Here is a 20,856-nt window from a genome sequence, read left to right as displayed (position 1 = left end):
CACACGGAGGACCAACAGCATATTAGGCAAGTGGTCATAATGTTTTGGCTCATCAGTGTATAGTATTTTTGCAATATACGAACTATATATTTTTCAGCAAGTAATGCGCAAACTTCAACCGCCTGGAGGGTGGGTACTCTGCGAGTTTGAACAAAATTTGTATATTGGGTCACTGAATTGGTTCATCACTCAAAACGTAGCAGCATGTTGTGTTTTAGGTCAAAAGCTCAAAGGGTCAAAGGTAAAGATGGCATAAAATCATCAATTTTCATCCGATTGACTTGAAATTTGAACAGAGTTTGTATATTTGAACATTAGATGCTCTTTATACACTTTAGACTCCTTACACCATAAAGATCCCTTCGACCCATGCCTACTATTGGAACACACCCTTTAGACCCCCTTGTACCCAATGGATGTCTGGTGTTGGCTTAATGGTTAGAGTGGCAGGCTTGGGATCCTATGTCCTGAGTTCAAATCCTGCTCAGCTGTTGAATTAATATCAGGTGGGGTTAACACAGCCTGTCATCCTTCCGAGGTTGGCAAAATGAGTACCAGCTTGCTGGTATACTGTGTTGGAGTGGCGACCCGTCCAGGATTGTGTCCAATAGCCAAGGAGTCTGCTTTGGCAGCATCAACGCTCTGCACAGAGTATGATCCCAATGGATGGCCCTCATTGACCATTTAGACACCTGCAGACGCTTTGAACCGTTAAGACCCCTTCAGACCCCAACCACAATTGGAAAAATACCCTTTTGACCTTTAAACCAATTAAGACCATTTTAGACCCATCTGGGCCCTTTGGACAAATTAGACCCTTTAAACCACTAGACACCTTTGACCCTTTAGACCCTCTCAACCTGTTAAACCCCTTTAGACACACACACACACACACACACACACACACACACACACACACACACACACACACACACACACATAAATAGTCTTCTTGCAATATACAGACTATACTTTTTTCCAGCAAGTTATGTGCAATCTTCACCCATCCAGGATATTTTTGTGATTTTATTATTGCCAAACTTCAGGAATTTTTCAAGACAACAGATTGAAAATTCCACAGCTTATTTGTACGTACTGTACGTGCAATATGTGTGAGTAATGTTTGCTCAAAATTATTCAAAGGTTAAGGTCAAGGCCTCAAAGGTTAAGGTCAAGCCAAATTTGGTATGCATAATAATCAATCACGTAAAACATTTGATCGTTCAAATTTTCAAAATTACCAAATTGCTGTATCCATGACAACTATTGTTTTATTGGATTTTGCAAGTATCATGCTATGTATGGCATCTTTCTTGCTTCTTTGTTACCCTGCAAGTGCGAAGCGAAAAGCAGGGTTAAGCAATTTGTTCACTTTGTCTGTCTATTTAGAGGCGTCAGTCTATGATAGAAGAATTACTTAAGTTCAATTTAATTTTATGTTTAGAATTCTGTAGAACATGAATCGGAAAAATTAATTGGAACACCAACCTGCAATTTTATCAGTACTTTGGCTCTGTAATTAGCAAAATGTATGGAATGTCATCCCGATCACGCATGCGCAGAGGTTTTTTTTTTTTTAGGTTGTCTGCCTGTCTGCCTAAAAAAAACTTTTTCACATTGAAAATCACTCCAAACAGGAAACTTGGTATATTTTTTAGGGACACCATAAGGACACAAAAAACAGGCACAAATAACTAATTTAATGTGTTCAATAGGTGGTGTAAAAGACGGTGCATCAACAGCATGATAAACTTCGACAAAAGAAAAAATATTTGACAGCCTTTAAAATCTTTATTTTATCTCAAGTGAATTATATACTTGAACACTGGAGAGCACAAATCTCCTCATCACTTTCACAAACCTTCCGTACCGCAGTACTTGAAAAAATATTTCGCCGTCTCATGCCTTGAGGGCAAAGTAACTGCGAGATTTTGCAATCAGACAAATATGGTGGCGCCGAGCACTGTTTATTACAGCGCGGCGACATCGCGCTGTTATATAATTGGCTATTCTGTCCTGTGTCTTCTGTCACGTCTTCTGTCCTGTGTCTTCTGTCACGTCTTCTGTCACACTTATGGCCGCGTACATCTCTTTGATCTGAGGGCTATAAATAGAAATTTGTCTGTCACAACTCTTCCCATCATGCATGCTAATTCACAGTGTCTACATTTGAATTTTAAACTGAAAATTGTTTCATCATTCTTAACCTAGACTTTTACTGCCCCCAGCCGCGCGATATCGAAGTATTGGCTTCTTGTTTAGTGTAAAATGCAAAGCAAGAGTTTAAAAGGTCGCTTCCCCGTCCTTTTTCTCAAAACTGCGTGGGGTAAGGTGTTCTATTAACTCACTAGTTGGATTAAGTTTTGTTGAAAAATTGCGTTTCCTGTTTGTAATTAATCTGAAATTTTGTGCTGCCATGTTGTGTTTCGTTATTAAATTATTTACTTGTTTTGAAAGGCAGTGTGTTTGCCTAGCGATTCCTGCCATATTTTGGGTTAATAAAGATTCCTGGAGGATTAAATTAATAACAATGCTCTTCGATAACAGCATTTCAGAACACATGGAAAATGAACGACATTATCCACTCAGGCCTCGGTTCATGCAAGCTCGAGGCCACTTAGATTCATCCCCAAAATATTTGCTTCAGCGAGATCTGGTGTTTTTTTTGTTATTGTTTTTTTGTATTCAAAGTCAAGACTCGTGTAAGATCTGGGGTAGAACACAGACCGGACCAGGATGCAACAGAAAAAAGGAACAACAGAAAGGGAAGAGGGAAATGCCAACAGCAGAGCCGAGGGAAAAATAGACTGAGATGGACAAATGAGGGATTATGGATAATCACGAGGGGTATGTGATGAATAATGAAGCAAACTCTCAGGAAGGAAAAACTGGAAATGTGGAAGGAGGTGGGCATGGGGGGGGGGGTTGATCTGAAATGGTTGTGAACAGTTGTCTTGAAGACCTGGAGAGAAGAATGAGAATGTGGAAGTTTATTCCACAGCCGGGACAAAATAGGAACGAATGGATAGAGGTAAGCAATGATTCTGAATTTTGGGAGTTTCACAAGAACGGTGTTGCTGCTGAACTCTGTGCTCCCTGCAGAAAACTGGAGGGGACAAAGCAGAGAAAAAGCAAATGGTGCAAGACCAGAAAGGAGGTGGTCAAAGACAGAGAAACCAATGACCTGTCTGCGATGTGAAAGTAGCAGGCCTATCAGGGCAATAATATATGGGAAACCAGTCCTGAAGGGAGAGGGCTGCTTGCAGTCCCTACCCATTTGCCTGAGTGAACTGTCAGACTTGCCAGCACTGAGAGGGTTCTAACCTGAGATAGCCTGAGATAGTTCAGAAAATAGCCAGAGATGTTGATTCTCACAAGCATACTATCATATGAACCAATTGGATTAGAGGAAGAGCTGCAGACATTATCCAGGAAGTTTGTCTTCACCAAGCCCAGAGCAAGGATTTGCCAAAAGGAGAAATCTAGGTCAGAAAGTTCACAGATTGAGTCAGTACCATGGCGTCACCGAAGTCCGATGCTGAAGTGCAATGGCTGATGAGAGAGGTTCCAACACCCAGCCTTCTAAAAACTGCTCATTTATTTTTACGTTGATAGACCCTCTCAAAACGACTTAATTCATTTTTTAGCTCACCTGTTACGTCGTTCCAAGGAGCTTATGGGATGGTGCATCGTCCGTCGGTCAGTCTGTCCGTCCACAAACATTTGCAACTTCTTCTCTGAAACTACACATACAGTTTTGGTGAAACTTTACTACAATCTACATCACCTGGAATGTACCAAAGTTTATTCATGGCAATGAAAAAACTCGGGCCATAAGGGGGCTATGAGGGAGTTGCACACCAAAACAGGTATTTTCTTTCTTCTCAGAAACTACACATGCAATTCCGATTAAACTTGATCACAACCTTTATCACCCATGATGGATGTACCAAAGTTTGTTCATGACATAAAAGAAAGATAAATTAAAAAAATCAGGGTCTAAGGTGGTATGGGGGGTGGGGGGGTTGCATGACCCCCAAAATATATATTTGCTTTCTTCTCCGAAACTACACACACAATTTCAATGAAACTTAACCACAACTTTCACAACCTGTGATGTACCAAAGTTTCCTTACACCATTAAAAAAAATTTGTGGTATAAAGGGGTCTATGAGGAGGTTTCCCCCCAAAAGAGGTATTTGCTTTCTTCTCCAAAACTACAAACACAATTCTGATAAAAGTTGACCACAAGCTTCATCACCCGTGATGTACTAAAGTTTGTTCATAACATTAAAAAAATTGGGTTCTCGATGAGGGTTGTCCTCCAAAATGTGAATTTGCTTTCTTCTCCAAAACCACACACCCAATTTCAATGAAACTTGACCACAACCTTCACCATCTGTAATGTACCAAAGTTTGTTCACGACATTAAAAAAATTGGGTTCTCGATGAGGGTTGTCCTCCAAAATGTGAATTTGCTTTCTTCTCCAAAACCACACACCCAATTTCGATGAAACTTGACCACAACCTTCACCATCTGTAATGTACCAAAGTTTGTTCACGCCATTAAAAAAATTGGGTTCTCGATGAGGGTTGTCTTCCAAAATGTGTATTTGCTTACTTCTCCGAAACCACATACCTAATTTCGATGAAACTTGACCACAACCTTCACCAAATGTAATGTACCAAAGTTTGTTCACGACATTAAAAAAATTGGGTTCTCGATGAGGGTTGTCCTCCAAAATGTGAATTTGCTTTCTTCTCCAAAACCACACACCCAATTTCAATGAAACTTGACCACAACCTTCATCACCCGTGATGTACCAAAGTTTGTTCATGGCATTTCAAAAAATCCATAGGTATTTACTTTCTTTTCCGTTACACATTTTGTGGGTCATCCACGCCTACCAGTAGTTCCTGGGTTTTCTTATCCAGCCACTACTCGGTGAGCACCCAGGGGTATTGCTCCTATTTTTAGGTTTTAAGACTTCTGGTTCGGGGTTTGCTCCACATACAGGTTGAATCTGTAGCTGCTCCTTCCTCTTCCTTAATGCTAAGTTTCCCAGACCAGATCCATCGTGTTCTGTTATATTTTTCGTCCAAATGAAAACCCAAATAGCAACACGGGGAAATTTGCAAAAATGGAGGACAGCAGAGCCAAATTATTACTAACTTGGAAGCAAAATTTCAAGAAAAAAATGAGGATATATTCCATAAATAAGGAAATACACCAAAAGCAGACAGTGGCATTAAATTTAAGGAAAGCAAAGACCATGAGCTTCATTATGGTCGCACGGTGCCAGCTCTCACCAGCTGAGCAGAAAGGAGATCATTCAGGAGATGGAGGTGCGCTTACTGTCCACGGAGTGTGGGGTCGGCGTGCCCATGAAGTGTAGGTTTGGCTCACATATGGTGCGTGGATGTGAGGGCACCCAGTTGGAGCACCCATGGAGTGTGGGTTCAGCCTGCCAGCAGACAGCGGGTACAGAGTACCTGTGGACGGTGGGGTCGGTGTGCCCACGGAGGGTGAGGTCGGCATGCACAGGGAGGGTGAGGACGGCGCACACGCGGAGGGCGAGATCAGTGTGCCCGGGAACAGTGAAGTCAGTGCGCACGGGGAGGGTGAGTTTGGCATGCATGGGGAGGGTGAAATTGGCGAGCCGGTGAAGGGTGGGGTCGGCATGCACAGGGAAGGTGAGGTTGGCGCACCCGCGGAGGGTGAGATCAGTGTGCCCGGGAACGGTGAGGTCAGTGCATACGGGGAGGGCGAGTTTGGCATGCATGGGGAGGGTGAGGTCGGCGAGCCGGTGAAGGGTGGGGTCGGCATGCACGGGGAGGGTGAGGTTGGCGCACCCCCGGAGGGCGAGATCAATGTGCCCGGGAACGGTGAGGTCAGTACGCATGGGGAGGGTGTTTGGCGTTCATGGGGAGGGTGAGGTCGGCGAGCCAGTGAAGGGTGGGATCGGCGAGCCGGTGAAGGGTGGGGTCGGCAAGCCCATGTTTAGATGGAGTCGCAACCCACGGTGTCGAAAAACTGTGCATACCTGCACAGTGGTTCAAATGTAGCTATGAAAATGTAGACAACAAAAAACATCCTCAAATTAGACCAACAACAGCTAAACATGCAAATGATGGTAGAGTGAATGTCAATAGCATGAAGAACTGCAGCACATGAGAGAAATTTTGTGTCAAAAACCTTTCAATGGAAACAATACTTTCTCAGCATTTGCATTATGGTATATATTTGCATAATGAATCTATAATCTTTCATAATAAATGTCAGTGTGTGTGTGTGTGTGTGTGTGTGTGTGTGTGTGTGTGTGTGTGTGTGTGTGTGTGTGTGTGTGTGTGTGTGTGTGTGTGTGTGTGTGTGTGTGTGTGTGTGTGTGTGTGTGTGTCCGTCCTCCATAACTCCAAAACTAAGAAACCAAGTGGCTTGAAACTTTGGAAGCATACTAAGGGAACTACAAAGTAGTGCATAAATAAAAATTGGGTGTTTTGGGTTAATTTAAACACCCCTTTTGAAGATGATTTGCGGGAGGAGGAGATTGGGACCATACTCTGTGCAGAGCGTTGGTGCTGCTTAAACAGTCTCCTTGGCTATTGGGTACAATCCTGGATGGGTCGCCACTCCGACAGTATACCAGCATGCTGACACTCATTTTGCCGAACTCGGAAGGATGACAGGCCGAGTTAACCCCACTTGGTATTAATTCAACAGCTGAGTGGGATTTGAACTCAGTACCCTCGGATACAAAGCCCACCACCCGAACCATTAAGCCAACACCAAGCATATTTAGGGGGTGGTCATCACAAAAGCTAAAATAAGCCATACGAAGATGGAGGTGCCCCATCTTGATCAGCCCTCTGTCAGCTCACTGGATTCTTGAACCACCATTTTTTTGGCCTACTCAACAATGCCTTGACTTGGAACAGGCTGCAATGATTTCTTAATGATAAAGTTTTTTTTATTTTCACTTTCCTCACTTGTATCATCGATTGCCTGATAATCATACCTACAAATCGCTGGATACTTTTCAATGCTTATAAACGCCTGGAGACGCCAGCGTTCATGGCTTTATTTGATTTCCACAGATGTCATAACCTCTCGAATCTCTTAATCTCAGCCGAATTTCAAAATTTTTACTTCTTTATTGACTTCAGCAGTAGTTCTGACTGGTAAAGAAAAAAAAAGTTGTTCATTTGTCCAATTCCGACATCATTGAGACATTCCGAGCGTCTAAAGGTGCATGGTGTTTATATTACCGATCGGCAATTACTAATTGCTTGCCAAGCCAGCCGGTCCTTATCAACCGTTTAGTTGGAGTGCTTACTTGAGTGCTTAAGCCACTTGATGAGCACGCTACAATATTCGCACTGTCACTGAATACATCGATTGACTTCACCAAAGTACAGGGCCCACTTTCCTTTGTTTGGCCGTGTGGTGCGTCAGGCGGTGATTCAATCGCCGAAAATGTGCAATTTTATTTTACATCACGTTTCCCTTTTTGTACGTTCTTCTGTCATTACATGAACCATCTCTTCGGCATAGATACATACACACAAAAGGTTAAACGATTTGTTTTACAAGTTTCTTCAAACGTTTCGTTGGAGTGCTTGCTTGAGTAGAGTGCTTCACATCTCTGGAATTAGTAAGGTAAAATAAGTTAGATGATTACAATGAGTAAAAAAATGTTTTCAGTTGTTACAAAACAACGAATCGCCACATCATGACAGGATAGCCGAGAGGTGCACACACTCAATCTAAGCTGTCTAGCCTGAGTTCCGAATCCCGACCCAAATATAAGCTGTCATCCCGGTGTTTCACAGGCAGGGTGATTCATCAATGTGTGTGCCATCTCTCAGATGGATGTTAAACTGGACGTCACATCTTCCGGAATCCCCTCCTCACTCTCCCTCCCCCCTCCCCCCTCTCACCCCACGCCCCCCCTCTCACCCCACTTCTCTGCCTCTCTCTCTCTCTCTCTCTCTCTCTCTCTCTCTCTCTCTCTCTCTCTCTCTCTCTCTCTCTCTCTCTCTCTCTCTTTCTCTCTCTCTCTCTCTCTCTCTCTCTGTCTCTCACACACACCTGTCAGTAGGGTGGATATACTGGTTCTGGCTCACTTTTCCCCATGTAAATGAATGGGGGATTTTCAGCGATTCCCTTTTTTTTCCCTAAAAATAAACCCCCTTTTTATCCCAAGGTATATTTATTTGTCTCCCCTTTTAACCTGGAGGTTGAACCTCATTGAATTGAACACCTGGGGGTTGAACAGCTCACTCATTGAACCTATAAAGATTTGTTCATTCTCAAATTCCTTCAATAGTTTAATTTTCTTTGCACAATAATCCCCATCTAAAATATTGAAAAACAAAATATGTGAATCTTTATATTTTTTAAGATGCCCCTTTTGTGCCATTACGAAATGATAAACTTCTCTTAATGCTCTTGTTTGACCACCTCCTGAGCCACATATCATTTTGAGATTATAGTAAATTGTTTTTTCATTGTTCAATTGATAACCATCAAAGTTTTCAGTCCATTCAAGGATATTCATTTTTTTCTTTACATCCTCTAACTTACTAGTTTTTAAATTGATTCGCTTATTTGTTTTATTTACCTTTGTTTTAGTTATTTTTTCAATAAGACTTATTTGATATTTTTCACATTCATTATGTTTTCCATTTATATACCAAGACTGAGATTTTCTCCACTCTTTAGTTTGATTAATACTTGGTTTAACCATTTATATATTGCGAAAAAACGCGGCGGTAGCCCTTAAAAAAACCCTAACCCATCTTCCCATCGTTAAAACACAATCTATTTTATACACTCTATCATACAATATCCATATGGAACACAATCTATTCCATTATCTAAAATAAATCTCTTATCATCAAAGGCTCCTAATGCCTTTTTATTTACTTCTTCACTATATATGTTATGTTTATAACTTCTTATTGCATTCATTTTCCTATATTCTTCTTTCTTATTCATCAAACAATTATAATAATTTCTAAAAGTTATTGATTTCTTTATTACATATTTCTTTATTCCCTTTAACCTCTTATCAATCTGATCACCATACTTATAAGCATATGCCTTTGCTCTCAATCCAATAAACTCAATCATTACTTTTCCACCCAACTCATCCTTAAACTTACCAATAACCTTTTCATTCTTTTTGGAAAATAACTCACTCTTCTTGCTGAAATTACTTGTATCATATACTCCAATATTTTTCTTCATATCTTCATAAACATCATCAGTTTTTATATCTAGGATAAAACTATCAGTGTCCATATACAACAATGAAACATTTTCACCATACTCTTTCTGTAAGTCATTATACAAATAATCATACATCAATATCTTTGATAAATCAAGAACTGCTGTTCCAATAAAAATTGGTTTATCCATTACAATACTTTCCTTTTTCACATGAATTGCAGAAAAGTTCTCTGAAAAAACCTCTTCTCTCTCAAAACTTGGTTTATTTATCAATCTCGAAGCTTCTTTCCAAGATGTTGCGAATCTAATGTTTTGCCTGTTTCTAACATTTTCCATAGTCTTTCCAAATACAGCATTATTCATTAATTTATAAAAGTCCCCTTCAAATTTTACTTTTGTATTTGCTCTCATATCTGTATTGAATTGAATATACTTTTTCACCCAAGGACTTTGTTTAAATTTTAAAACTCTATGAATTTTAGCTACTCTCAATCCTTCTCTCAAAAACTGCTTTAAGCTTCTCTGATGCAAAACATATCCCTCTTTATCATAGAATGTTGTTAATAACTTTTCTGTTGATTTACCTTTAATATTAAAACTTTTATGATAATCACTTAACCATTCTTTCTTTGGGGTTTCTTTCTCACATGCAAAAGGAAGATCTTTATGCTTATTATGAAGATCACTCGGGTACCTCAAATCAACTTCAAAATAATAACCTTCTTCTTCGTCATTCAATTCCTCTTGAGAAGAAATAACAATATTCATCAAAGCCTTTTCATAATCCTTTTCTTCCACCCACTCTAATTTACCATAAGGCAGAGATTGAGACATTGCCCATCCATACAAATTATTAGCATCAAAATATATCAAATAATTACTATCTTTTTCACTATCATAATTTGGAAGATATTTATTATTTGCTTTAGCATATCTTTTTGAACATACTTGTGATATTCCACCTCTCTTGGACTTATCAATCATCAAAAGCATATCAACATCACTGATTAAATCTATATCTTGTTTTGTCATTTTCAACATTGCACTCCAAGCTAAACCAGGAGCTGTGAAATAGTGGGCAGGATCTAATCCATAACAATTTTTATTATGACAGAGTGATCTAAAAGCTTCAAACACATCAGCTAACAATAAAACATCTGTTTTTAGATATAAATCATGATATTCTCCAAGGTTCTTTATCTTAAATATTTTCCATATTTCTTGTGCGTGTTTATATTCCTTATCACTTATCTCTTCTTAATAAAGGTTATTATAGAAACTTTATTTTGAAGGAAGTTGTGTTTCTTTAAATCTCATAAATGAATCCATATAATCATAAGGATAAATTCCCTTACTTGTAAGAATTTTCTCTCTACTTTGAATTTCATTCCTTGTTTGAATTTCCTCTCTCGTAAGAATTCCTTCTTTAATCAGAATTTCATCTTTAATCTGAATTTCCTCTTTAGTTAGAATTTCATTCATTGTTCGAATTTTCTTTATAATTAGAATTTCATCTTCAGTTAGAATTTCTTCATTAATTTCCTCATTAATTAGAGTTTCCTCTTTACTTTGAATTCTCTCTTTAATCTGAATTTCCTCTTTAGTGAGAATTTTCTCTTTTGGAAAGAATGAATTCAGATTTGGAAAAGAGTCCGTGGAGCTTAGATTTGATGCGAGGTAGGCTAGTGGTGTTCCCATAAACTTGTAAGAATCTAGAAACCTAATACGAGTTAAAGGTTTTGTGAATATCATTTTTGTAAATGAAATATACTTTTGACTTGTGTTTGTTATGGCAGAAATATTCCCTGGTGTTTTTGAAAGTTCATTTATAAATAGATGTGTATCATAGTTGGTGCTGTTGTGAAGAAAGACTGGAATAAAAGAAGGTAATTTATAATTAAGATTACAACAGGAATGAGCGGGACCTCTATATTTACCAGTAAGATGACAATGATCCCTAACTTTAGACTCCTTAATTTCCCCCTCACAAATATGACAGATATTGTTCTTTCTAAATTCTAATTTTTCTTCTTTGGTTAATTTCATCGGTTCATTTGTTTCTTTCATTAATTTAATGAGTCTTATACAATCCTTTTCTAATCGTTTTACAAACTCTTGTGAAGCTTTTTTTCCACGATAATGTTCAAGTTTGTTATACTTTTCTCCAACAGATGATTTGATATAATAACAGAAACCACAAGGAATATGTTTTTGATATTTATTTGTATATGATTCTTTTGGATTAGGAGAAGCAGTATTTATCTTTTTAAGGATACACTCAAAATCAGCGTATATCACAAATGGGTGCATGATAGATTTATTATAATCTTCAAAAGAAATCTTTTCACCAGGTTTCGGCATTGTAATTACAGCTGATTTATGATTACTACAATATTTTGAATGTTGTTCTAATCGTTCTTTTGTATGAAATGAATTAAGACATTGCTTACAAGGATATATTTTGTTTGCTGTTCTGAATACCTGAGAAGAGATTAATCTTGATAAATTATTGATGTATGTGTAATGTGAATTCTTTCCAACACTAAAATAAAAAAGATCAATGTGTGTTTCTTCATTTTTATAGTTGTTTGAAATTTTTAATATTTGAACTTTGTTTGTATCAGTTAATCCATATACATTAATAGAAAGATTATTCTTTTTCTCAAATTTAGGAATATCTGTTCGTGGCATTGGGAATTTAAAATCTTTAATGTCCAAGGTATTCTCATATTTCATATATTGTTTTACTCTTTCTGAATTACATTTTGGTGGATGAAAGTGAGCAAGAACAGACCAGAGAAAACATTTATTATCATTGTTCTTAATATTAACAACTGCCTTCATTAGTTTTATTTCTTTTGGTCATTCAATATAAGAAGAAGCTTTAAGAGGGTTTGATTTTAGAATGTGTATATCTAAAAAGATGATTTTTTTTAAATATTGAATCCACTTCCTACCACTGTATTATCAACATCCTCCTCTTGTCTTGATAGTTCTTCATAAACCCCACTATTCAAAAAATCTTGAAAAGATGTTATAAAATGAAGATCTGTTCTCATATAAGGAGTATGTTCTTCATCTTGTCTTTTCATATTCATTTTCACTCCCATATAAAACTTTAAAGTTTTCATTTGTTTTTATATCTTGTTAATAAATTTTTCAACATCGGGTTTCACTATTTCAATTGATTCAGCTATTGATGATGGACCGGGTTCTCCAAATTGAAAAATCCTTATTTTTATATGCCCTTTAAATGCCCCATCAGTGTTTTCAATATAATAGTCTCCCTTTACTTTAAACTCATTTTTCTTGTGTTTTTGTGATTGAAGATGTTTATTATAACTTCTCTTCAAAACATCCTTTGAACAGATATCATAATGTTTTCTTTCCAACTCAAGAGGAGATATTTTATGAAATAGATTAAATGTGTGTTTGTTAGTTTGGAGGTGTTTTCTATAATGTTTATATTTTTGATTACAAACATCGCAGTATGTTGTGTTCACCATATTTATATAATAAATCTTTGCTTAAACTAAAATTTTCTTGATGAAAATTTCGTTTATTTTACAGGTGAATCTGTACTTAAAACCATTTTATCCTCCAACTTTTTCACTTAATAAATACAATGTTTCAAGACACAAAAGACAAGTTTCAATCAATCTCTTCATTTGATAAAGATACTGAGAAATATGTCAAGGATGTAAAATTGAACAAAGATAAATATAACAACTATTGGATAAAAACAATTATGGTAAATAATATGAGTTCTTCAATTTCCTTCAGTGGAAGGGCTTTTAGTATACCTGGAAGAACATCAATTAAGGTATCTCCAACAAAAGTTTCTCCTCTCCTTCTGGTAATATATTCAAAACTAGAAAAAGCAATGAAACAAGAAAAAGTATCAAAAAACAAAAACCTTATGGATGAAGCTTCAGAAAGAAAAGATAAGACCATTTGTAATATGCAAGGACAAATTTGTATTTTTTTTCAACAACCCGAAAGATGTAAATCCTGATGAAATAAAGGATGTTAATATATCAGGTGAAATGACATTTCGTTCAATAGTAGTTAACGATCATTTTAAAATTACCTTTAATATAAAAAATGTTGTCGTTGAATCTGATAATGAAAAAAAGTATATCGATATCGATGGTAATATTATTAAATATGAGTCAATATACAACTGGAAGTATAGATGAATTTCAGTTTAAGTAAAGTTTTACTTTATAAATATGCTAGACTTTCCTGATTCTCCATATGACAAATTTAAGAATTGTCCTTCGTGTGAAAGACGGGGATTAAACACAGAGTCAAAAGCTTATAAACAATGTATATTCTGTGATTATCTTCTACTTAATGACAATAAAAAATATAAAAAGGAAAATAATTCTTTTAGATTTACACCAAAAATGAATTACTTTACAAGATTGATTAGAGAAATGAATGTAAAGTATGAGGGTGACAACACACCTTTCCTTACAAGAGAAGAAACTGAACGTATAAGAGAAATGTTTAAAGGATTGTTGTTATATATTATTCATGGATGTAATTTTCAGGGAAATATCAACATAAGATATTGTAGAAATAAAATAATGGATTATCTTGAAATTAAACCTGAACTTAGGATAAAATATAGAGTTTCGAAAAAAGCTAATAATAAATTAAATAACCTGTTTTCCAAATATATAAATGAATGATTTTTTACCCATTTGGGAAAATAAGATAAAATTTAACAACCATAAAAATCTCCCAAATTCATGAAGATGTCTAATAGTTGGTTCAAGTGGATGTGGAAAAACCTGCTTACTTTTAAAGATGCTCCTCACTCCCAACTTTTTAGATTATGATAATTTAATAATTTTCACAAAGTCGAGTTTTCAACCAGAGTATCAACTACTCTCACAAGGTTTTAATGCTGGTCTTCAAAAAGAAGATATAATCGGTTTATTTAAACGTCAAAAAAACCTAAATGATTATAACATTGAAGATATAATTCAACTATTTTGTGATACACAGAGATGTAAAAAGAAATCAAATCCTATAACTTGTGTTCTTAGTGATAATACGGATGATATACCGTCTCCCCAAGATTTGGATAAATCAAAAAAGAACCTCGTTATCTTTGATGATTGTGTTAATGAGAGAAACCAAACGGTAATGGACAGCTACTACACAAGAGGGAGACATTCTTCTTGTAATTGTATTTATCTTAGTCAATCGTACTTTCAACTTCCTCGTCGTTCCATCAGAAACAATGCTAATACTTTTATTTTATTCAAGTTAAATTCAATAGATATCAATAATTTTTGGAGAGATAATTGTTCTACATTATGTAGTAAAAATAAATTTGAGGATTACATGAAGCACACGACTGAAAAATATAAATATATTGTTGTGAAACAAGATGAGATATTAAGGGATATATTTTTTGTTTTATAAACAATTACATATATAAATGACAACTATTATTGTAAATCTTGTGGGTAAATCTGCTTCTGGAAAAAAATTTAATAAATCAAGGTTCTTGTGTAGTACAAATGAGAATATTGTAAATTTACTTGAAAAACACCCCGTGATACGCATTGTTTCAACAACAACGAGAGCAATAAGACCTGGAGAAGTAAAAGGTGAAGATTATCACTATATTTCAGTGGAGGAACATATGCGATTGAGGAATGAAGGTCAAATATTTGAGGAGGTTTCTCTTGGTACAACAAAATATTCACATTGTAAGAGTGAGTTAAGGAAACTAAAATCTGGTGGTGTTGGGATATTAGAAACTAATCCAGAAGGAACGAGACAAATTATTAAACATCTGAGCGGAGTGAAGATTTTATCATTCGGTTTTGATGTTGATGAAGAAACTCAATGCAAACGTATGAAAAGCAGAGATGCAAGTATTAGCGAAGAAGAAATTACAACTCGCATTAATGTTAATAAAGAATTTGATGAAATATTTAAAGAAAAGGATTTATTTGAACACATCTACTTGAATGATGAAGAAAAGGAAAATTTCCCTGTTGATCTTTACAATTCATTAAATTATATTTTACAATAAATAAATGGATGAAAAAGAAAGAGCAAGAAGATTTAAGGAACATCAAGAGTTGGTTTCAAAAGTTGTAAAACAGCAGGAAGACATAAAGAAGAAATGCAGACAAAAACTAACGGGCGAAGAAGCATTTGAAAGAAAACAAGATAAATTTTTTAAACCACTTTTAAAAACTTCCCAAGAAAAAATGAAAGATGTTTCCACAGTTCCCACAGTATAATATACTCCTAAAAAACTTCAAATGTTAAAAGATTTTGATCAAATGACGGAGGAAGAATTAGAACATTTAGGAGAATTAAAGGTATATGATGATGAAGGTTTATTTCAACAACTGGAAGAGATGAATCAACCCCCTGATTATATTGTGAATGCTCTTCAAAACAATGAATATTCAGCGGATTCAAAAACTAAAGCAGGACTCATTCCAACAGAACAACCAGCAATATTTCATCTTCTTCAAGAAAAGGTATTGATATTTAATGATGAATTAAGGTTCTTGGGTTCTGCTCAACCCCCTGTTAAACTAACTCCGAGATTAATGTTTCTTCTCACAAAAGATGGAAGACAAGGTTCAACTGTGAGGGATGAATCAAAGTATATTGATAAACCATTGGATATGGAAAATAATGATGATAGAGTATATATTGATCTGATGAACACTCTAAATTATAAGGTTATTCTTTCTGGTAAAAGTAGGAAGAATGAGAAGGAGAAACACATTATACAGGCTTTAAGTATCCTTGGTTCAGGTGTTAGTTTTCTTCCAAATGACCCATCGCAATTAGTTAATAGACTGTTATTGTTGTTCGGTAGTAAGAAGGCTGGAAATAACAATTGTTTTAATGAAGCATCAGCCATTTTAGACCAGTTGATGAACATGAAAATAATTAATAAAAATCAATATAAAGACATTTTATCTCATATTAAATAAGATGAGAAGCACAATCCTTAGTTTCAATTTCACAACAAGCGACCACACATCTTCATTCCCATACCCACTACAACTTGACCCAACAAAAGAATATGAGGCATCTTTATTGTCCATGGAAACTTATAATACCTTATTTAATATAACCGATAAAAATGACAAGTTTAGTTATAATCCCGGAAGTGGATATAAAACGATAACAGTCTCACCCGGAGCTTTGAGATTTCTCAAATATCTTCCGAAATTGCTCGTCTTATGAAAGAACAGGGTGATGAACCAAAAAATATTGTTATAGACATTCAAAAACATACTTCAAAATCAACGATTAAAGTTAAAAATAACTACAAGGTTGATTTCACAATTGATAATTCATTTCGAGAGTTATTGGGTTTCTCCTCAAAAAAGATTGAAACTAATGGGACGTTTTACAGTGATGTCATTCAAATATCCTCAGGAATAAATTCGGTGTTAATTCACTGTGATTTGATTGATGGTGCTTATAATGATGGAAAAAAAACAAATGTAATATTTTCATTCAGCGCATACTCAACCCCAATTGGTTATAAATTCAATATGGAACCTAAAAAATTGGTTTATCTCCCTGTGTCAGGAAAAACCATACACAGAGTAAATTTTAGGATAACCGACCAAGATAATCGTGTGATTTCTTTTAATGGAGAAGTTATATCCATCAGAATTCACCTACGTGAAGTTTTCCAATAAATAAATACGATGGTTATTGTGAGGAAACACGAGTTGGGAAAATATAAAATAATTACAGGGGATGGGATGTTCCTTTCCCCATACTACAAGGGTGAAGGTATGTATCTTGGTAGAGGATACTATAAACCTAAGAGACAAAGGGGTGTTGGACATCAATTTAGAGGAGATGGGATAATTGATACTCTCATGGGTATTGGTTCAACTATTCTTAAACATAAAGATCTAATTGGTTCAACTGCTTCTGCTGTGGGAAATGTAGCAGGTGCTGTAAAGAGCATAAAAGATGCCCAGAAGGAATCTCATAAATTACAAGCAATAAAAGAAATTAAGAAAGGCAAAACTCAGTTGTCCCCCAAGAACGACAGAAAATAATTCAAATACTTGGATCAGGGTTTCAAAAGTTTTAACATCTTTTTTCCTAAATAAATACAAGTATGGAAGCAATTGATAGTATCTATGATTTGGATGATACTATTATTATCTCAAACTCCACTAAAAAAGAAGATTACTTCAAGGTAAATGCAATAACTGGAACAGACTGGAATACGAATGGTACAAAAAGTTTTGAAATAAATAATCAACAAACCTATTTGAATCTCTCCGAAAGTTTCTTGTTGTGTAAATTTAAATTCACTAAAGCTGGGAATAACACAAACGCTACACTTGTAAATGATTTCTTCTGGAAAATGTTTGATAGTGTGCGTTTGTATATTGGAACACAAGAAGTTGAAGCGGTTGATTATGTCTCTGCTGTATCTGAAATGATGAAATTTACACTCTATACATTCAGTGATAGAATGGGAAAGGGGTCTGTCGAAGGTTTTATTCCTGATATGTCAACGGGAACAAACACAGACCCTGGATATACTCAAAGGAAAGGAGCGTATAATGATGATACAAAAGCAGAAAATAGTTTTACTGTGGCAGTTCCTCTTAAAGGTATATTTGGATTTTGTGATCATGATAAAGTTCTGTATGGTCTTAAAATTAGATTTCAACTACAAAGGAATGATAATGAAAATCGATTGCTTTTTGGTGTTGGTAGTGCTTTTGGTGATCAGAATAAATTTGTAATTGAGGAAATGAGTTGGTATATCAGTGAATATACTCCTAATCTTAAAACAGAAGAGATGTTGAATCGAAGACTTAACTCAAAGAAACCACTCAGTGTATCATACCTCAAAAGAAGATGTCAACACGTTAAACTCAACCAAACTACTTACACGTGGAATTTGGGTGTTCTGGAAGGAAAGCCACGATATCTGTGGATCATTTTTAAAAAGCCAGATGGTGATACTGCGACTGATAAGAATAATGCATTGAGTGATAATGCTAAGGTGAAACAACTTCGCGTTTCTCTAGATGGAACATTTTATCCACGAGATAGATTGGAAATTAATTGGGGAAAAAATGATTTTGCTGAAGCATACAAGTCTTACCAAAAGGTGTGTGAAATTAATGGAAATAAAGAACCTATTTTGGATATGACAGCATTTAAAAGTTTGTATACAATCTATGCGTTTGACCTGAGCGCTCAAAAGGAAACTATAAAGTCTAATCGAGTGGATACTTCCCTTGACATTGAAAGAGGAGAGAGTGAAGAAGTTGATACATATTGTTTGCTTTTGGAAGAAACAGAATTGCAGATTAAAACAGATAATGGTGTGATGATTAGTCTCACATAATTTTTTGTTAAATAAATGAGTGGCAAAGTACCAACTGGGGTATATGTTAATCAAATCAATCTTCATAAACTATCATCTTGTGTTCAAAATCAAAAGCCTTGTACGATTAACATTAATACAATTCAGAGAAAAGGAGCAGTAAGAATTGATGTTTTGCTCACAAGAGAACAGGTTAAAATCTTGAATGACACTGGCTCACTTAAAATTAAAATGACAAAACCAATGTTGAAAAAATATTTAATAAGAGAGACGAGTGGAGGATTTCTCCCATTTCTAATTCATTTATTTGCTGGTTTAAGTGCAGTTGGAGCATTGACGGGTGGTATTTCAACAGCGGTGAAAACTGCCAACGAAAGGAAGGCTCAACTCCAGGCTCAAAAAGAATTGGAAAGACATAACAAAGAGTTGGAGAAACAAATTAGTGGAAGTGGTGTAATTGTAGATTTTGCTGAAAAACTTGAAGGTCTGCCTGATAAAGCGAGATTGTTAGTTGGAGATATGCTTTCTTCTATAGCACAAGCAGGTGTAAAATTAACGAAAAGAGGTAATGGATTATATCTTTCTAATAAATAAATGAGCATTGATGAGTGGTTGAAAGAATTTGGAAAGAATACAACATCAAATTTACAACTTGTCAAATATTGTAAGAAATTAAAAATTCATAATGTGGTTATTTGTATGAGAGATGAATTAACAAATGTGCCGAAACATACAAATAATATTATTATGAACTTAGAAGATAATAATGGGAACGGTTCTCATTGGGTTTGTATTTTTAATAGTCAAGACAAATATTATTTTGATAGTTTTGGTCTTCCACCACCTGTTGAAGTCATAAAATTCTTACAGAATGGTGTTTATCAAACATTTCAAGTCCAAGAATTAAATTCCAAGTGTTGTGGTCAATTATGTCTATATGTGTTATTTCAACTCAACAAAAATAAAAAATTTTTATGATATTATTTTTAATCTAATATAAATGACTTATGTTGGTAAAGATGGTTCTATCTTTGGTGTATCTCAAGAACTGGATATTGATTTATCAAATTATTACACAAAGGCACAGGCTGAACGACATAAATATAATATGACTAAAAATATTAACATGAAAAATGCTTATAAATTAAAAAATTATCCAAGCCCGACTGACGCGAATGACTTGGTGAGATTAAGCGATTTATCACAATATATATCCTTAAATAAAACGGCCGTGTATTCCAAAGATACAGAAGTGTTGATATTATCTCCAGGTCATACAGAATTCACAGTTCGAATTAAAATAAATTTTTATAAAGAAGGGCGTATCGTTTGTATGAGAATAGAACAATGGGGGTATGATATGAATGATTTAGGGTATAATTGGTCATTTAAAATTAACCTCGAAGACCTGGAACAATTAAATCAGTCTCGTCAGGAAGAATATTATCCACTTGGTATCGAGAATGAGTTTTGTGGGGCCACCATTTGTAAACAACAAATAAAAGAATTTAATAAGGGTAAATATAATAATGGTTTTGCACTTGTTTATCTCATGAAAACAGAAAAAACAGGATTATATATAATAAGTAAGGAAATACAAAATGATTTAACTATGGGAAGATGGGGAGGTGTTTCGTGCCATAATATTATTCTAACATATATTTCTAATACATAAATGCTGGAAAGAATGCTTCAAGAAAATTATCATTTCTGTGTCCAAGCATACCTTCAAGAAAAGGGTATTCAGTATTTTAATAAATATGTTCTACAACATAAGAATGAGGTATTTTCAATAAAAGATTGGCATTATGCTGATGTTGATAAACCGACAACTTTAGATTTAATGAAAATGTTAAATAATGAAAAAATTATAAAGTTAAGAAAAGGTAAGGCTCTTTTAGAAATTCAAAAGAAATTTTATTGGTTTCCTGTTGTAAAAAAAATTATTTTGGATACAGGAATAACAAGAAATCCTGATGAATATATGTATGATATTCTATGGGGTGTAAGCGATTCAAGGATAATAAGGGATGAGGAAGGAGTTGAAGAAGAGAGAGAGGGATGAAAGGGAGAAGAGAGAGAGGGATGAAAGGGAGAAGAGAGAGAAGAGAGAGGGAGGAAAGAGAGAAGAGAGAGAGGGAGGTGAGGGAGGAAAGAGAGAGAGAATGAATAAATATCAAAATATGGAAACCAGTGAGATTAAAAAAAGATTGGTGGTATTACAGAAAATAACTCAACCCACCGAGGAGGAAAACAA

The 20,856-nt window shown here is 35.3% G+C and overlaps 1 protein-coding gene across 17 annotated transcripts in view; it reads right to left on the bottom strand.

Moving 5' to 3' along the window:
- Positions 1–20,856, bottom strand: part of LOC147025021 (uncharacterized) — a 291,362-nt gene that overhangs the window by 103,970 nt on the left and 166,536 nt on the right. The window contains exon 1 of one of the 17 annotated variants that reach the window (XM_085885579.1): positions 3,653–3,743. The exons of 15 other annotated variants lie outside the window; for them this stretch is intronic. The gene's annotated coding sequence lies outside the window, so the exon portion shown is untranslated. Of the gene's footprint in view, positions 1–3,652; positions 3,744–20,856 lie in introns of those variants that run through there. One more of the 17 variants, XM_085885576.1, reaches the window with a different exon arrangement.

Source organism: Eptatretus burgeri, chromosome 6 (genome assembly GCF_056783735.1).
Source record: "Eptatretus burgeri isolate ZD-2024b chromosome 6, Ebu_testis_v1, whole genome shotgun sequence".
Classification (NCBI taxonomy): domain Eukaryota; kingdom Metazoa; phylum Chordata; class Myxini; order Myxiniformes; family Myxinidae; genus Eptatretus; species Eptatretus burgeri.
Note: the sequence above shows the minus strand (reverse complement) of the source record. Positions and strands in the feature narration are given on the sequence as shown.